The sequence below is a fragment of the Monodelphis domestica genome, chromosome 3 (genome assembly GCF_027887165.1).
Source record: "Monodelphis domestica isolate mMonDom1 chromosome 3, mMonDom1.pri, whole genome shotgun sequence".
NCBI lineage: Eukaryota > Metazoa > Chordata > Mammalia > Didelphimorphia > Didelphidae > Monodelphis > Monodelphis domestica.
In genome coordinates, this window is record NC_077229.1 from 403,897,033 (window position 1) to 403,915,724 (window position 18,692).

General features: G+C 43.5%; 1 protein-coding gene across 1 annotated transcript in view; it reads right to left on the reverse strand.

Moving 5' to 3' along the window:
- The window catches only part of CELF4 (CUGBP Elav-like family member 4), a 579,256-nt gene that overhangs the window by 169,966 nt on the left and 390,598 nt on the right, over positions 1-18,692 (reverse strand).

Genomic DNA, 18,692 nt, shown 5'->3' on the forward strand with positions numbered 1-18,692 from the left:
GCAAACCACTCCAGTATCTTTGCCAAGAACACTCCAAAAGGGTCACAAAGAGTTAGACATGATTGCAAAGACCAAATAGTGATGACTGAATCTGGTTTGTCTATTTCTATCTGGGCACTCAGGGGGCACTGGCATCCTCACAATTAGCACAGAGCTAGTTGTATGGCAAGACTGGCTGGTTGGTCAGGATTCTGTGGATGCTGTGCTCATTATTGTGGGTGGTAGCAGGGTGAGTATGGACAGCAATGAAGGATGCTGGAGCCTGAGCTGGCAGGAACCTTATGGGTCATCTAGCCCAACCTCCTCCTTTTTGCAGCTGTCTGAGAGCCAGACAAACGAAATGATTTGCTTAAAGTTACACAGATAAAAGGAGAATAATTGTGACTCAAAAGTCCATTGTTTTGGGGTTTTCATTTTCATTTTTGTTTCAGTTTTTTGCCTCTCCCGCTGCATTGGGCTGTCACAGGTTTTGTGAGGCTCTGTAGTCTCATCCCTGATTCCTTTTGCAAACAGCAGAAGCCTCTAAATAGGACTGCATATCCACCTTTTCCTAGCCTTTCCAGAGGAAAGCACTGCTGTGATGCAACAGGTTGCCCATGGCAACCAGCATTCATCCAGAGGCCTGAGTTTGTGTAGGCATCCAGCAGCATTTATTCATTCGGGCTTCTGGCTCCACCTACTCCCTTCCATCTCTTTCTCCCTCTGCTTTCCCATTCTTTCCCCCTTTGTCTTCCCCTTTATTTTCTCTTCCTACCTGTTCCTCTTGGCTCTCCCTTTTTCCCTCCTTTCCTTTTCTCCTCCTTTCCTATCTCCCTTCTTCCCATCCTTTCTCCTTCATTCTCTCTTTCCTCTTTTCCTCCCATTCTCCCTCCCTCCCTTCCATTCCTTCTCCCTCCCTCCGAGTCTTCCTCCCTCCCTCCCTTTCTCCCTCCTCCCTCCCACTCTTCTTTCTTTACTCCCGCTCTTCTTCCTATCCTTTCCCCTTCATTCCTTCCTCTCTCCCATCCTTCCTTTTCTCATTTCCTCTATTTTCTTGTTCTCTCCTTTCTTCTCTTCCTCCTCTCCCTTCTTCCTATCCTTTTTATTTCCCCCCTCTCTCCCTTCCTTCCTTTCTTCTTCTCTTCCTCCTTCTCTCTCTCTCTCCTTCCTTTCCATTCATCCTTCCTCTTTTCCTCCCATTCTTTCTCCCATCTCTTCCTTTGTCTCACCTTTCCTTTTCCCCTTCTTTCTTTCCTCCTTTCTTCTCAGCTCTAAGACTCTGTTACTTCACAACAGCACCTCCCATTCCCCATCTACCCATTTGAACCACTGCCAAAGAACTGGATTGGGGATAGTGTATGTGGGAAACAAGGGAGAGAGATGCCAGAGGTTCCTTCTTTCCTCAGATTGGTTGAAACCTTGACCCTTTCTTCTCCCATCTCCTTACTGCTTCAACTCCCATAGGTTTTCAGAAGGGATTTGATTTTGGGAAGGAATCCTAAAATCTTAAGTCCAAGTTCTAAGGTGTTCATCTAGTCAGATTAAAAGATAATGAATCATAGAATACATAGAACCGAGATCTGGAAGGGATCTCAGAGAATACCTAATAGAAATATCTCATTTTACAATGCTATAGGAAACCAAAGAGGGTCAGTGAGGCTATATGGCTAGCTCAGAGTAAGGGGTCAGGGGAAGAATTGGAACTCAGTTCCTCTGACTCCATGGGACCATGTTGCTGGTACCCATGCATTGCAAAGAAATCCAGAAAAAAGTTCCCAGCATATTGGGGGACTCTTGGAGGAGGAATTTAAGGGAAGACACTGATACAATTTGCACACAGCATGGGTGGGTTGTACTCTGAAGTGGATGGGGATAGAGCCCACATATGTGGAACAGAGATAGAACACTAGGCTTGGGATCGGTCCCATAGGCTAGGTAACACTGGGTGAATCTCTTAATCTCCCTGGACACTAGATTCTCCATCTGTAAAATAAGGAGACTGGGACTGATGGCCTATATCATCCCTTCTAGTTCTAAACCTATGATCTTTGACCTCCATGAAAGCTTCAGCAGAGGAGTCTGGAAAAGCTACTCATCTAGGAGTGGGCACCTGAATAAATCATTAATAATGACCAAGGCAGATTAGTGGAACTGGCAATAATAATGATAATGATCATAATAGTTAACATTTATATAAATACTTTAAAGTTTATAAAATGTTTTATAAATATCATCCAATATTTTATCCTTATAACAATTCTGGGAGGTAAGTACTGTTATTATCTCTACTTTGTAGATGAGAAAACTGAAGCAGACAGCAGTAAAGTGACTTCCCCAGGGCCCCCCAGCTAGGAAGAGTTAACAAGGAAAGATAAAATTAGCCTTTGGGTTCAGGGTCTGTCACTCAGTTCTGAAGTGGAGATTTGAGGGTTAGGGTTAGGGTTGTGAAATTCTCTCTTCTAAACTTTAGGGTTTTTTTACTTGAAACATTCCAATCTTGTCTTGGCTAAAATAAAGGAATATGGATTTATCCAAAAAGGTCAGAATAGGAAGGGGACATAAGGGGATCAGAGGATGCCAGGAGACCAGAAAGAGTTGGCAGAGAGGGGGCTGATATTGAGGTTATCACATCTTCTCAGGAAACAAAGAATATAGGAAGTGGCTGAGATTTTCTCATTTCCACCTGGGACTTACCATCACAAATTTGAGGCTAGAATTTAGAATCTTGAGTGCCAGTCTAAAGGAATCATGTTATGTCCTGTGGAGAATGGGAAGCTATGGATAAGTCTTGAGGTAGGAAATGGGATTCTAAACCTAGTTATTTAGAAATTTTAACCTAAGCATCATGTGTTGGTTGGTTAGAGGGGTGGGGATGAATCCAGAGGCAGAGGAAATTAGTTCTTGTAATAAACGAGGCATGAAATGGTTCATGCCTGCTCTAGGGTGGTGGTGGTGATGGGGAAAGATGGATGAAGGCAGAATGGTTTTGTAGAAAAATACTGTCATGAAATTTGAGGCTCAACTTCCAGCTCTTTTACGTATTTGCCTTATTACTTTGGCCAAGTCACCTTACCTCCTTATTCTGTTTTCTTATCTGTAAAATAAGAGGTTTCAACTAGAGAACTTTGAAGATCCCTTACAGGATTAACACTGAATAAGACTGAGTTCAAGGACATAGATTGCTGGAAGTTGGTGATAAAACATGCTTGCTAAATTTGATAAATCTGTAAAATGGGTTATTCTTTTTTAGCTCTGTCCCTTTCTGCCTACTTTTGCCTTTTTCTCAGGCTTGAGGATCAGCAGTGCCAGTATTCTTGGCTAACTGAGTTTTTTCAGGGCTTTGTGGAGGCCCATAGGGTGGCTGGTCTGTCTGTCTCTTGTTCTGTCTGTGTCCCATATCTATTATAACAATCCCCCTAATGAATAATTTGCTACAATAGTAATTATGGGGATGATTCTACAAGATTTTAATTAAGCTGCTTCTCTTAGAAACCAACCCCCCTCTCAGCACATTAATTAGATCATACATCCCATCTGGGGTGGGTTCCTATCCTCTTGGGGAAGGGATTGGAGGGAAGCTGGAATTCCTCTTCTCTTTTCCTCTGGCTTCTCCAACTAATTGATTTGAGTGCTTTAATAGAGGCAGGAGACCTGGCACTGAATCTGGGCTCTTCTACTCTAGTAGGTTCTTGGGCAAATCTAGTAGCATCACTGAGCTTCAGTTTCCTCATTTACCAAGGTATAGGGATTGGAATGAATTTAGGATTTTATCAGTATAAGGAACTCTCAAGGGAGAACACCTACTAATGGAGGCCAGTATATCTTCTCATAGCTAGATGGCACAGTGGATAGAGAGCTGGGTCTGGGGTCAGGAAGACTCATCTTCCTGAGTTCAAATCTGAGCTTAGACATTTATTAGCAATGTAAGCCTGGGCAAGTCACTTAACACTGTTTGCCTCAGTTTTCTCATCTGTCAAATGAACTGGAGAAGGAAATGGCAAACCATTTCAGTATCTTTGCCAAGAAAACCTCAAATGGGGTCATGAAGAGTTTGACTCAACTAAATAACAACAACAGCAACAACAACTTTCACTGTAACTTTGAGCTCTTAAGAGAGTTGTCTCTGGAGCATGGAGAGATTAAAGAATTCTCCAAAAGTCTCAAAGCTAGCACGTGTCAAATGGGGATAAAACTTGCCATGCCTACTTTTGTTGTATGGATATAGAGAAAGAAGTGGTCTTTCTTCCTTCCTTCCTTCCTTCCTTCCTTCCTTCCTTCCTTCCTTCCTTCCTTCCTTCCTTCCTTCCTTCCTTCCTTCCTTCCTTCCTTCCTTCCTTCCTTCCTTCCTTCCTTCCTTCCTTCCTTTCTTCGGCTAGGCAATTGGAGTTAAATGACTTGCCTAGGGTCACATAGCTAGGAAGTAACTGAGGCTAGATTTGAACCCAGGTCTTCTAAACTCTAGGTATGGCACTTTAGCCCCTGGGCACCGAGCTGCCCCTAGAAGTGGGCTTTCTAAAGTAAAAGGGACTGTGGAATGGGAGATTCATAATTCATAATCATTTGAATTGGAATAACACTTCTATGCTCTCCCAGCAGTTGAGGATCAAAGGATGGAGACATAAAATTTCCTTTGTCACCGAGGTCACACAGAAAGCTTACCACTAGCACCCTTCAGCTGAAATTTCTTTTACTTCCAGGGATCCCCTCCTCTTAAAGCAGGTCTCTTTTGGGAACTGCAGTGACTTCTTTAAACCACTAGGGGGTGAATGAGCAAATCATTGCTCAGAACTGACCATCTTGCCCCATGATACATTGCATGGAAATTCTATCTGTGCCAATCTAATCAATTTCCCCCCTAGCTGACAGAAGCACTTGAGTTTTAGGAAAGTACCTTAATTTGAATTTCTTTGGTCTTCCTTTCAATCCAGTCTTTGGTCTAATTGAAAACTGTTAAGAAGTCTGTTTTATGTTGTGAGCTATTGGTAAAGAGTCTGCTCAGTGGTGCAATGGTTAGAGTCATGAACCTGGAGCCAGGAAGTTCAGAATTCTCATCTGACTTCAGATACTTGCTGCTGATGTGACCCTGGGCAAGTGATTCAGTTTTCTCATCTATAAAGTGGGGATAATAATAGCTCCTACCTCCTAGGCTAATGTGAGAAACATAAGAGATCATATTTATAAGGTGCTCTGTAAAATTTAAAGCACCATATAAATGTGAACGGCATTATAACAATTAGCTCAAGTACAGAATGTGCCTGTAATTTATGTAAGCCTTCCTTGGCTTCACACAAGTTTCTATAGGTTTCCTTAAAGCCAGTGTTTCTAAGACCAATGGCTTCCTTCAGCTCCAGACCAGCTCCTGGGTAGTATTTTGTGGTTCTTTTTCCTTCTTAATTTCCTAGCAAAATTCCATTTGAAAAATTCCAATCTTGACTTACCTGAATTAAAGGGAAAAGGAAAAAGTTCTACCTGATTATGGGGAAAGAGAAAAAAGGGGAAGGAATCTAATTTAGAAAGCTGAGGAGGAGTGATTTGAGAAATTCTGAAAGTCCCTGACTCTTCCCAGATACCTCTCCTTTATTCTCTTGTCCAGGCTCTGTTCTCTCTTTTCCCTGGATCTAAAGTCATTAGTATCTAAATCAGTATCTTTCAATAGACAGTAAAGAGAAAAGACATTGTTTCCAAAAGGCCACTGTTAAAATATATAAATTTAGTTCCATTCAGCATATATTTACTGGGTACTGGCTACCTTCTGCCATTACCACAAAAGCGAGAACTAATGTCAGATGACAAAGAAAACTAGATTGAAGAAGAGGAACCTTAAGGGTGTCTAGACACACAGTGTATGGTAAAAAAAAAAGGGGGGGCTGCATTTTGAGTAGAGAGCCCTGAGTTTGAATTACACTTCTATTTCTTAGTAGCTCTGTGACTTTGCTAAGATAATTAACCTTTTTGAGCTACAGTTTCCCTTATCCATAAAATGAGTTTATAGTATCACCACTGCCAGTCCCATAGGATTGCTATGAGGAAAGCACTTTGTAACCCTTTTCTATTGCCTAGTCATTTAGTAAAGGGTTGCTAAATTGAAGAGAGTCTCATCACTCTCTATATGAGTTATTGTTAGTCCAATGTAAGATACCCCTCTGAAACATGCCCCATGAATCTCTGCTTGAATACCTCCATGACAAGGAACTCATTACTTCACAAAGCATCTCATTCTACTATTGAACAGTGATACTTGTCAGAAAATTCTTTCTTAGGTTGAATCCCAATCTTCCTTCCTGGGACATGGAGTTATTAATGCTAATTCTTCTCTAAGGATCTGTGTCTAAGGAATGTGTCTAATCCTTCTTATTCATGACAGGCATTCAAATATTTGAAGACAGCAACTGTATGACCCCTATGTGTTCTCTTGTCTAGTCTAAACATCCCTGGTTTTCCCATTTGATCCCCTTGGGGCAATTAGGAAGCAGTGAGAGATTTGCATTCTGGGTACCTGGTTTTGAACCCAGAGTGTGTCCTCAGGGCTTTAGAGCACAGCTTCATCAGCTTCCCTTGGGAAAGGGACCACAGACTCCCCTTTCTCTGCCATGCTGTACATGTTGAAGTGTCTCCTGTGGCCATCCAAGCCTGTTACTTCAGGTTTTCCCAAGTGATTAAGCCCCTACTATGTGCATAGCTCTGTGCTAAAAATTGCTTGCATTTCTCTAGCATTTTAATGGCAACAAAGTGATTTTTCGTTTCATCACCACAGCTCTGAGAGGCAAGACTTATTGGAACTAGAATTTGAACCTAGGTTCTTCCATCCTGTGCTCTTCTCTTAGTGCCAAGCTGCCTCTACAGCTGGGGGAATGCAATGAAGAAAGCAGAGTGATAGTAAGCCTGGCCGTCAGGAAGACCCAAATGAGTTCAAACCCTGCCCAGCCACTTATTTAGCTATGTGGCCCTGAATAAGTCTCTTAACCTTTCTTGGCCTTCATTTTCCTCATCTGTAAAATGGAGATGATAAGGACAGCACTTTTCTCACAAGGTTATTGTGAGGATCAAATGAGATAATACAGATAAAGCACTTAGCTAGCCTTAGATCACTAGATAATGCCATATATTATTACATTCAAATGGAAGGGATGATAGGGGATGGGGAGTAAGACAGGCACACAAATGTCTACAGTACAAGCTGGAATGTGGAAAATGCTTAGGAGAGGCCAACCCCAATAATAAAATGGCAAACCTATGAGAAAATCATTCTCCGTCTGCTTGATTTGGTCCATTCTGACTGTGACAGTTAAGCACCAGTCAGAATCATCTTAGAAAAGGCACCAGCACTGGCCTCATCCCATTTATTTGTTCTCTGGTTGATTTTAAATTTAATCATAGTTCCTCTCCCTCTGTCTTCCTGTCTTTGTCTTTTACTCTCTCTCTCTCTCTCTCTCTCTCTCTCTCTGTCTCTCTCTCTCTCTCTCTCTCTCTCTCTCTCTCTCTCTGTCTCTCTCTCCCTCTCTCCTCTTTCCACTTACCCTCCCCCCTTTTCTATTTCTCTCTCCTTGCACCTCTCCACCCCTCCCTCCCCTCTATCTCTTCTCTTCCCCCTTCCTTCTCCCTCCCCCCTCTTCTTGCTTTCCCTCTCTCCCCTCCTTCTCTTTATCCTTCCTTTTCTCTCTTTCTTCTCTTCTCTTCCCCTTTCCCTCTCCTTCCCCCTCTTCTTTCTCTCTCTCCCTCCCTCCTTCCCTCTTCTCTCTCCCCCCTCCTCTCTTCTCTTTTCTCTTTCTTCTCCTTCCCATCTCTCTTTCTCTTTTTCTTTTCTACCCCCTCCTCTCTCTTCTCTCTCCCCCTTCATCCCCCCTCATCTCAACCTCCCCCTCCTATTCTAATAATCTAAGCTGGTGCTGCTGCTGCCTCCCTGTCCAAGTCTGTTTTCTTGCCATTAATTAACACAGCTCTCCAGCCTCCAACAGGCTAAATGATGAATCAGGTTAAATTCCAGACAACAGCCTGTGCACCACCATCAATTAACCATCTTCGTGGCACCTCCATTAATAAGCATCGATCACAGGCTATTCCATGTGGAACACGTCAGGCCCTGCCCCTCCCAGGAGCTGTTCTTGTGTGTTTGTGTGGACATGTATGTGTAAATCCACATGTACATGAATGTTACTGTTTGCTGTGTAAGTACCTATGGTCGTGCAACCCATTTATTTGTGTTGCTTTTCTCAGCCTCCTCCCTGAAGCCCTCTTTTCCTTTGGTTCCCCCAACACTCAGCGCCCCTGGTTCTCCTCCTGATGCTTTGAATGCTCCATCTTCCATCTCTTTCCATCACTGCTGCCCTCTTCCCACCTCCTAGGATCATAGGATCACAGATTTAGATCTGGAAGAGACCTTGGGGGGTCATATAGTCTACTCTTCCCATTTTTCAGATAAGGAAATTAAGATTTAGTGGGGCCCAGGCTCACACAGGTAGCAAGGTGTTAAACCAGAATTTGAACCCAAATGTTATAACTTTGGAATCTAGCACATTATCTACTGTATTACCATTCCCTATGAAAACATGGATAGTCCCCCAAGAGGACCCTCAGTCATCTTTTCCCTTTTCCTCCCTTCCTTTTCCTTCTTCCCTCTCTTTTGTCTCTATCTCTTCTCCTCCCTTCTTTTCCCTTTCCCATTCTTTCTTTCTCCTTCTCCCTCAGCCTTCCCTCTCTGTCTATCTCTATCTCTCTTCCTTTCCCTCTCCTTTCCCCTTTCCCTATCTCTCTCTTTCTCCCTTTCTCTCCCGCTTCCTTGGTTTCTTTCTTCCTTTTGGGTCTCTCCCACTCACAACTCTGACTTCAATGTGGATGCCTTTCCCATCTACATCACCAGCCTTGACTTCCTTCTGGAGCCCTGTCTGGCCTCTTCAGTTGTCCATTAGTCATCTCCCCCAGATATCCTTCTAGCACTTCAACTCCCCATTTTCAGAGCTGATGGATTCCAGAAGTGCCCATCCTATCCCAAGATCTCTCTATCTAATGTAGCTAGTGAAGCAGGACAATGCCTAGGGGCCAATTAGCCCCCATTATTTAATTGGTACAGAGACTAGGCTTCAGCAAATGGCCAGCCACTACGCCATGTCACCAGCAGGCAACAATCCCTCCCAGAGTCAACTCTTATGACAAATCGTGACATCTATTTTTATACTAGTCACGAAGGGGGCCAGAAAAAGTAATTCCAACTGTTTTGCACACAGGAACAAGTCTAAACTTCTTAGTCTGACATTCAAGGGTCTCTATACTCTAGCCTCAACACATCTGTCTAGTTTCATTTCTAGCTACTCCTCCCTCCACATATAGTGGCCACTTCAGGTAAACTGGCCCCTTTATAGATCTCTCAGAGGCTATCTTTAGAAAGGGCAAGTCTTGGCTCAGACTTTTACTAGCTGTGTAGACTTGGGCAAATCATTTAACTTCTTGGAGCTTCATCTTCTTTATCTGTAAAATAGGTATAGTACTGGAGACTGCTTTGTAAACCTTAAAATGCTAAATGAGTTTAAACTGTTATTGATTGATGGCCCTCCATGTTCCTATTCTTTTTTCTAAATCCTACTCATTTTTCAAGGCTCTTTCAATTTCTACCTCTTCCTGGAAGCCCCCTTGGACTGTCCCAGTCTAGAGTGGTCTTTCCCATGGGAAATGCTCATTGTCTTACCCACTCATTTGGCTGTACTAATATACGGACAGCTTTTCTTCCTCACTAGATTTGAAGGTCCTTGAGGCAAGGGAGCAAGTCTTATTCGTCCCTAAAACACCCATAGTTCCCTGGAACACATAATGGAGACTCAAAAAAATATTTGTTGATGGTAATGAAGGTGTCTGAGTGCGTCGTGTACATGTATGCCATTCATGACCTGATATGTCAGTGTTGGTAGAATTACTTTTATAAGTAGGAAGAGTGAGATGCCCAGATGGCATGATCTGAGGGGTATCAGGCGGAGTCCCTGCCCCTAAACATCTTCTTTAATGATCTATCAGATTGCTCCAATCCCACCATTAGAACTTCATTTCTTTTGCCATTCCTTGGTAAAATGAAATAGAGTGAAAGGTTCACCTTGAATAATGCCTCAGTATGAATTAATTTGTCAGACCTCTCCTGAGAGCAGATTTGATAGAAAGAAAGAGAAGAGAGCATGAGGTTAGTGGGTGCCTGTGGGGACCAGGGCATTTCAGGAAGGGCACGGAAAAGAGAGGACAGTGAGGAGTGGGAATTCTGAGGAATAGCTCCTCCAGTTTACCAGTTCTATGGAGGTCCAGCCTGATGTGTGTTCAGATGTGTGTGTGTGTGTAGTTATCACAGGTGTGAGCAAGAGTATAAATGACAGGTGTATGTAATTTTGTCATGATCACTTTCTGAGTCTGTGGTAATAGTGTGGGAGTGGGAGGCTTTGTGTGTGCATGTGGGGATTTGTTCTGTGTATGTATGTGCATGTGTGTGAGAAGGGGAGGGGGTGCCGTGCCAGCAGGGAATCAATGTGGCCTCCTCAGAAGCCCATCAGCAGATCATCTCCTTAAAGGTTAATTAAGAATCTGAAGACTAACGGGGAAGCGGAGGCCGGGGTGACGGACGCGCCGTCTCTCCAGACCATTAAGCACTAATTAGGTTTGGAAAGTCTATCGAGCTCCTGGGGTCTTGTCAAGGCGGGCGCTGGGCCCGGAGGTGCCTGTGGAAATGCCAGCATTGTCACCCCCAACCCCCTCCCTACCAACATGAGGTGACAGAGGGCTCTCACTGTCTCTCTGACCCTGTGTGTCTGTGTCCCCATCTGCCTTTGCCTTTCTGGGTATCAGTATCTTTCTTTGCCTGTCTCTGTGCCTCATTCTCCCCAGTAGGGAGAAAATATGAAGTATCATATTTTTCTTTCCTTCATTGTCTGTCGTGTTTTCCCTCTCTGTCTGTTTCTGTCCGTTTCCCTTCACCTTGTGCCTTATAGATGTCAGTAGATGCCTGTTAGTCAACAAGCATTCATTATGCCCTTACTATATGCCAGGGCTTATAAATGATCATTTGTAATGAGGGAGCCACCTTCCAGGAGAAGGATATGTAGGAAAGGGAAAGAAGAGAATAAAAAGAAAAACTAAGGGACCCAGGACTCCATTTGGGACTGGAGGATGGGGAGGGGTACAGTGAGGTCATTAAGCTAATTAGAGGTAAGTAGCAGAGTGGTAGAGATGTGTTCCTACTGCCATGCCCTTGCAGGAACTGCTATCCCTACTTGGAATACCTTTTCTTCTCCTCTCTGCCCCTCTACATCCTTCACACCCCTCAGGACCCAATTTAAGAGCTTCCTCCTCCCTCCATCCCCCAAGCACTTCCTCCTTGGAGTCTTCCCTGACTGTCCCAGCTCAATCATCTCTAAACTCTAATTATTATGGTTGTTATTCAGTTGTTTCGGTTGTATCTGATTTTTCTTAACCCCATTTGGGATTTTCTCGGCAAAGATATTGTAGTGGTTTGCCATTTCCTTCTCCAATTCATTTTACAGAGAAAGAAACTGAGGGAAATGGTTAAGTGACTTGCCTGGAGTTATGCAGCTAGTAAGTGTCTGAGGCTGGATTTGAACTAATGAAGATGAGTCTACTGATTCTAAACCCAGTAATCTACCTACTATGCTACCTAAATGCAGAAATTCTTATAGTGTTCACTATATTAAACCCAGTCTAGCCTTACTCTGACTTTAGGTGCTTTCTGGCTATGTGAATGCCTATGGACAAGTCATTTAACTTCTATTTGCTTCAGTTTCCTCATCCATAAAATGGGGATAATAGCACTTACCTTCCAGTGTTGTTGGGAGGATCAAATGAGATACTAACTGTAGAACACTTAGCATGGTGCCTGGCACCTAGTAGGTGCTAGACAGATGTTAGCTAAATTTTGAGCCTACATACCATTGTCCTCTTTGATTATCCGGTTCTTTCACACGGTCTAGTCTCATCTGCAATGAGCTGGGGAGTGGTCCAAGGGCGGGGAGATGATGATGATGAATGGAGTAAAAACCCAGCTGTGATCTCCCAGTTTCCAATATGTATGCTGGGCTCCACCCCCCTTTCTGTGGATCACAGATATCTACTCTCACAATTGCACACTGTGAGACTGATCTGCAATGTGTCCCCTAGAACTAGCAGCCCAGTGCTTTAGAAAGGCTCTTTCCATTCTATCTTGTTCATCCTCTATTATGAACCACCCCCTCCCCCCAAGTGAGAAATTTCTCATGCTAGTCTTAGATTCTTTCATAGCACTCTTTGTAAGGCTGGTGTTTGGCAGAAAAATAAGTGAAGTGTGTCTACTTCCTCCCTTTTTGGCCAACTTTTCCACCGCTCTGCCTCCATCACTTGGGACTGTATAGAAAGAATGCTAGATTGGAGGTAGAGAACTTGGGTTCAAATTTTGATTCTGTTACTTATAACTGTATGACTTTGGACAAAGTGATTAACTTATCCAACCCTCAGTTTCCTTTTCTGTAAAGAGGGAGTAACCTAGATGAGCTCTGAGTTCCTTTCCTTTTTTTTTTTAATCCCTTACTTTCTATCTTTGTATCAGTTCTAAGACAGAAAAGGGGCAAGGGCTAGGCAATGGGGATTAAGTGACTTGCCCAGGGTCATAGTGTTAGAAAGTGTCTAAGGTCATATTTTGAACCCAGGTCCCCCCCCCCCCAACTGAAGGCCTGGTGCTCTATTCACTGTGCTACCTCTCAGAGTTCTTTTTGGAGAGGAAAGCTCCCAATCACCTAAACCCTGCCAAGGAGTTGTAAGCTAACTGTGCTCCCCTTCCAAGGGTGACCTGTTATCTTTAATTGAAGTATACAGAAACAAGCCATGCTTATGAAAAAGGAAGCTTAAATAGGGGCATTTCAGGTAGCATCCCAGAGGGGTGATTACAAAAGGCATTTTCAGGTGGGAGGGACTTAGTCAGGACCCTCACATCACTATCAATCAGAAGTGGCCATCTGCACGAGTTTCAGGACAACTCTTCTTTATTCCAGAGCTTTGTGGTCCACACAACCCCAATCTCCTTGTCTGCTGAAGAAGAGGGAGGTGGGCAGTGACCAGCTGCCCTGGCCCCTCTGTGTCTTTCCACTCCCCCCATCTCCAACCCCACCCCCCAGCCCAGCAGCCCACATTTGATGGGCAAGGCACACGGAGGCGACCGTGAGCACGGAGCGAGCAGCCCAATTTTACAAGCATAAAGTATTATGATTGCATTGATTTCCACCATAAATCATATTTCCCGTTTTCTGTCTCTCTCTCCCGCGCTCACCGAATTAAGCCTTGGTATTTTCTTTAGTGGCTGCCACTGCCGAGCCTGGAGATGATATTAGGGTAATGATGATGAATTTTACCCTGAAACTGAGCCATGCCCACAGTGCACACTCAGGGAGAGCACGTTTGTTCCCCAAATAAGAGCTGCTCCTGGGATGCGGGGGTCAGCCTGGCACAGTCTGCAGGACTCAGGGCACAGGGGTGGGCGGATGTGCCTGTGCTGGCATAGAATCTTGCTTCCATGAGTGTGCATGTGCTGGTCTGTAGAGACATGCACACTTGTAGGCAAATCCTAATCCGTATGTAGGGATTGTCCTCGTACAAATATGATATGTGCATGTGTGTGGTCTCCTAGTTTTCTTGTAAGTGTACACTGGCATGTCTGAATACTTGTGGGTATAGCCTCTCCCCTCAGAATGCCCTCGGGGGTAACAACAACAATAAGAACAGTTGTTAACCTTTATAGAGATTTTTTTTTTAAATGCCTTCTGACTTAGAATCAGTTCTGTATGTTGATTCTAAGACAGAAGAGAGGTAAGGGCTAGGCAGTGGGGGTTAAGTGACTTGCTCAGGTCACACAGCCAGGAAGTATCTGAGGCCAGGACCTCCTGTCTCTGGGCTTGGCTCTCTATTCACTGAGTCACCTAACTGCCCCCTATTTGGCACTTTTCATGTTTGCAAAGTATGTTCTATCTATGTATCTATCTCTCTGTCTGTCTGTCTATCTATCTTTCTTTCTATTTGTCCATTTGTCCATCCATCTGTCTGTCTATCCATCTAGCCATCTATGTACACACCTACATAGATACCCACACTATATATACATATATACAGATACATGAATATATATATATATATATGTATAATCTCATTTTATCCTCACAACAATGCTAGGCAGCAGGCATTGTTATTATTATTTCATTTTATAGATGAGGTAATTGAGGCAGACTTATCTAAGGTCACCCAACTAATAGGTGGCTAAGGTAGGGTTTTAACTCAGGGCTTCTCAACTCCTCTAGAAATCTACCCACTAGCTGCCTTGTGAGCAGGTGAAGATATGTTAGTTGTGAACAAAGAGGAAAGTCAGAAAGGAGGAGAAAGAAGGGAGGAGGAGAATGTGAAGAAAGGATAAGGGAGAAGAGGAACAAAAGGGAGGAATGGAATAAGGAGGAGGAGGAAGAATGAGGGGAAGCAGACACCAGCTTTTTACTCCTTCTCTCTGGCCTCTGACTCTCCTGAATTGAGGGGAGCAGGAGCCCCCTCAGTATTTACCCAGCCATGTTTCAAATATTCCTACCCTTGGCTCCTCTCCCTGTCCTCTGCCCCATACTGCTTGAAATTTCAGGACTTTTTCAGTTTGGCCTCAATCTCTCTTCCACCATCCCAGAGACCTTTTGGGTTCTGTTCCAACATGGCCTGGGAGCATCTCTCCCACTTGCTGGGTCTGGATCTATCCTGGCCAAACCTCCACAGACTGTTCATCTCTCAAGACTCAGGTCAGGTTCAAACTCCCCCAGAAGCCTTCTGGTGACTCTAAACCACAGAGCTTCCTCCCTTTCTCTGAATTAGGATTATTCATTGTCTCACTCACTCATCCCATTTAATCCTTCAAATAGATCATTTTCTATAGCTTTGAGTGTTTGTTTCAATCGTGTTCTTCTTTTCTTTAAACATTATCATATCTTATCTTAGCTGCCACCTTCTTCTTTCATTCTGAGCCCAAGGGTGGGAAGAGCAGGGTCTCCTGGGCACTACCTCTGCTTCCCATCAATCCTAACATTTCTATATATAGGAAATATATGAGGAGGGGCATCTAGCTGGTGCTGTAGAGAGAGCCCGAGGCCTGGAGTCAGAAAGACTCATTTTCCTAAATTCAAATCTGACCTCAGACACTCAGACAGCTTGATGACCCTGGGCAAGTCATTTAACCTGTTTGCCTCAGTTTCTAAATCTGTAAAATGAACTGGAGAAGGAAATAGGAGACCACTCCAATATCTTTACCAAGAAAACTCCAAATGGGGTCATAAAGGATTGAAAAATGACCAAACAACAAAAATATGACAGGCAGACTCCAGGGACAGCACCCTATCCAATAGCTACTTGAAGAGAGATTTGTTGCCCATCCCTCTCTTCCTTGCAGAGGTGGGGAGGGACTCTAGGCGAAGAATATTCCAAACACAGTCTGATACAGTTGACGTATTGGTTGGTTTTGCTGACCTGTTTTTTTTTCTTTTACTTGAAAATTTTTTACTACAAGGGATGCCTTGGGGGTAGGAGAGGGAAGAAGGATATATTTGGAAATGAGAGTAATATAAAAACAAAATAAGATGAAAAGAATGATTCTGTTTGCACCAATACACTCTTCAGTGATGCACCAGTAGGCTGCGTGGGGGCTCAGCTATCTCACTGACTAACCTCATTTCCTTCTTTGACAGGGTTACTGAGTTTTTGTGGATTAATGGAATAGCTTAGATATGGAATATCTACATTTCAACAAGGAAAAAAAAATCTGTATCACTATAGTTGGGGCCAAAATTGGGAGATGTGAGCTGGAAAATATGACAATTAAGTAAATTTATAACTTATGGAATATTCTCTCCAAAAGAGTGTTGATAGATCAACGCCATCCTAGAGGGAAGGAAGTCTCTAGTGGAGGATCACAAGACTCAGTTTCCATCTGTGTCCTGTTCAGCATTTTAATCATTGACTTGGATAAAAAAAAAAGAAGGTATATTTATCAAATTCATGATTGACACAAGACAGAGGGACATCACTGAAATGAAGGGTGAGAGGCTTAAGATTCAAAATGATGTTGACAGGTATGGATGCTTGGCTGACCAAAGATAATATTTAACAGTAAATGTACAATTCTGCACATAACAGTTTTTTAACTCTTAACTTTTGTCTTAGAATCAAATACTATTGGTTCTAAGGCAGAAGAGCAGTAAGGGCTAGGCAACGGGGGTCAAGTGACTTGCCCAGGATCACATAGGTAGGAAGTATCTGAGGTCACATTTGAACCTAAGACCTCCCATTTCTAAGTCTAGCTCTCAAATCACTGAATAGCGGCCCCTTCTGCACTTAGGTTTAATAATATTTATTGGGTACACCAGTGGAGGATGAGAGAGTGTTGTTAATAGGAAATTTCTGTGAAAAAGACCATGGGGTTCCAGCTGACCATATAACAATGAGCTGATACAATCTTATGTTGAATGAATACAACAGATCATTCTGGTCAATAGGTACAATAATTCCTTTCTGGTGGACACCTTTCTGGTGTCCAGTTGTTTCAGTTGTGTCTACCTTTTTATGACTCCTTTTGGGATTTTCCTGGAAAGATAACCTTTTCTAAGTCATGTTCCAGATAAGGCAACTAAGGCAAACAGAATTAGGTGATCTGCCCAAGGTCACTGAGCTAGTAAGTGTCTGAGGTTAGATTTGAACTCAGGAAGATGAGTCTTCTGACTCTAGGACCAGTACTCTAGCCATTGTTCCACCCACATCAGGATATATCAGGAGAATTGTAACCATTTCTGGGCACCACATTTTAAAAGGGGTTTTGGCACTATAGTTAGTACGAAGGATGATGAAGATGATAGGAGGGTGGCAGGAAGGTCTGGAAAACATCATCTGAGGAATGGTTGAAGGAATTAGAAATATTTCATATGGAGAAAATTTAGACAGGATGTGATAGCTGTCTTTGCAGTATCTGAAGGTTGTCACATGAAAGAAGAATTAGCCTTGTTCTTCTTGGCCCCAGAGGGCAGAACTAAGACTAACAAGGAGAAATTGTAGAGAACCAAATTTCAGAGGAAGATAGTTCTAACAGCTATTGCTCCTGGAAATGAGGGAGGGCTACTTTGTGAAGTACTGAACACTGTATCATCATATGGATTCAGGGTCTATTTGAGAACTTACCACCAGCTGCAGATGACATATAGGCTGGAGAAAACTAGGTTGGCAAGTAGGGGTGGTTGTTGACAGTTCACCCTGAATGGCACTTATCAAGTGGGTAGAAGCTCTACCCAGAAATGGTCTGGAGCATATTCCTAAGCCTGATTTGTTTGGGTGTTTGGGTGTTTGGGTGGTCTGTTGTCAAGAGAGAAGGAGTCTCCTTACTAAGGAATTAAGACTGAAAGAGCAGGGAAGGAAATGAGCCCAAAGCTGGGCAGAAAGGATAGATGAACCAGGGCAGGGCCAAAGTTCTATACTAGGAGAGCCAAGGATGGGTGAGATCTTAGTTAGATCAAGGAGCAGTGTAGAATCCTGGAAAGCCCTGGATGTGTAGTTGAAAGACCTGAATTCAAATCCTGTACTAACTGTGTGATCTTGGGCAAGTCATTTTCCTTTTCAATCTGGGACTCAATTCCTCCCCTTTCAGGTGTCCTTCATTCCAGAGTTGTCTTGAATCAACACCAGCTGGTTTTAGCCTTTAAAAGAGAAATTCTCTGACTCAAAGAATGGAGTGAGTCGATTATAGGTTTTGAGCTTGAAGTGAGCTTAAAGCAGATGCTACCTCCTTTGTTTATAGATCACTAGACTGAAGCCTAGAGAAATGAAGTGAATTTGCTAAGTTCACACAAGGAATAAATAGCAGACTCGGTGGAAACTAGAGCTTCTAGCATCAAACCCTAGTACATTGCCCACACTATCTCCAAGAGAACGTCTCCAGCATGGTCCAAACTAAGGTCCCTTTGAACTCTCACATTCAATGAAATGGCATAATGGGAACTGCTCTACTTCCTCATCTCTCAATGGCTGCCAAGGGGCCCGATCATTTGGACCTCTGGCAGGAAGCCCCTAGAGATGTTCTTCTGTGCCCCCCCCCCATCACTCAATTTATATTGCACTTTGTCCATGAGTTTCCAATTTATTTGTAGCTCATTATGTCACCCTGTCTCTAACAGAAGGATTGGGAATGAAAAGAGATGGGTGTGCTTATTATATATGCATGTGCATACACGCATGTGCACTCACGGGTACATATACACATGTATGTACTTGTGTACACATGTGTATACTTACGTGTGTGTGTGTGTGTGTGTGTGTGTGTGTGTGTGTGTGTATTTCTCTGTCAGCTTCAAGCTTAGAAGAACCTAGAAGAACCCGCTCCCTGCTTGGTTCCCTGAGCTTTTAAGGCTGGCTTTCCTCAGCAGACAAGCACATCCTTCTGGATTCACGGCTGCCAACCCAGCCCCAGGAGCACAATAGCCATTTTGCCTCTGGCTGGGGATTACAAGTGGAAAAAACAAGGCCACATGGATGAGGCACGATGACCCGCCCCCTCCCCACCTCTCCTTACTTCCTCCTGCTCTGTGCTTGTAATCTCGGTGTCCTCATCCCGGAAGCCCATAAAGACCACAGCAACTTCTCCTTGCCCTGCTCCCTCAGTGCTTTGGGCAGAAATCAGGCCTGAGGATCCAGTCAAA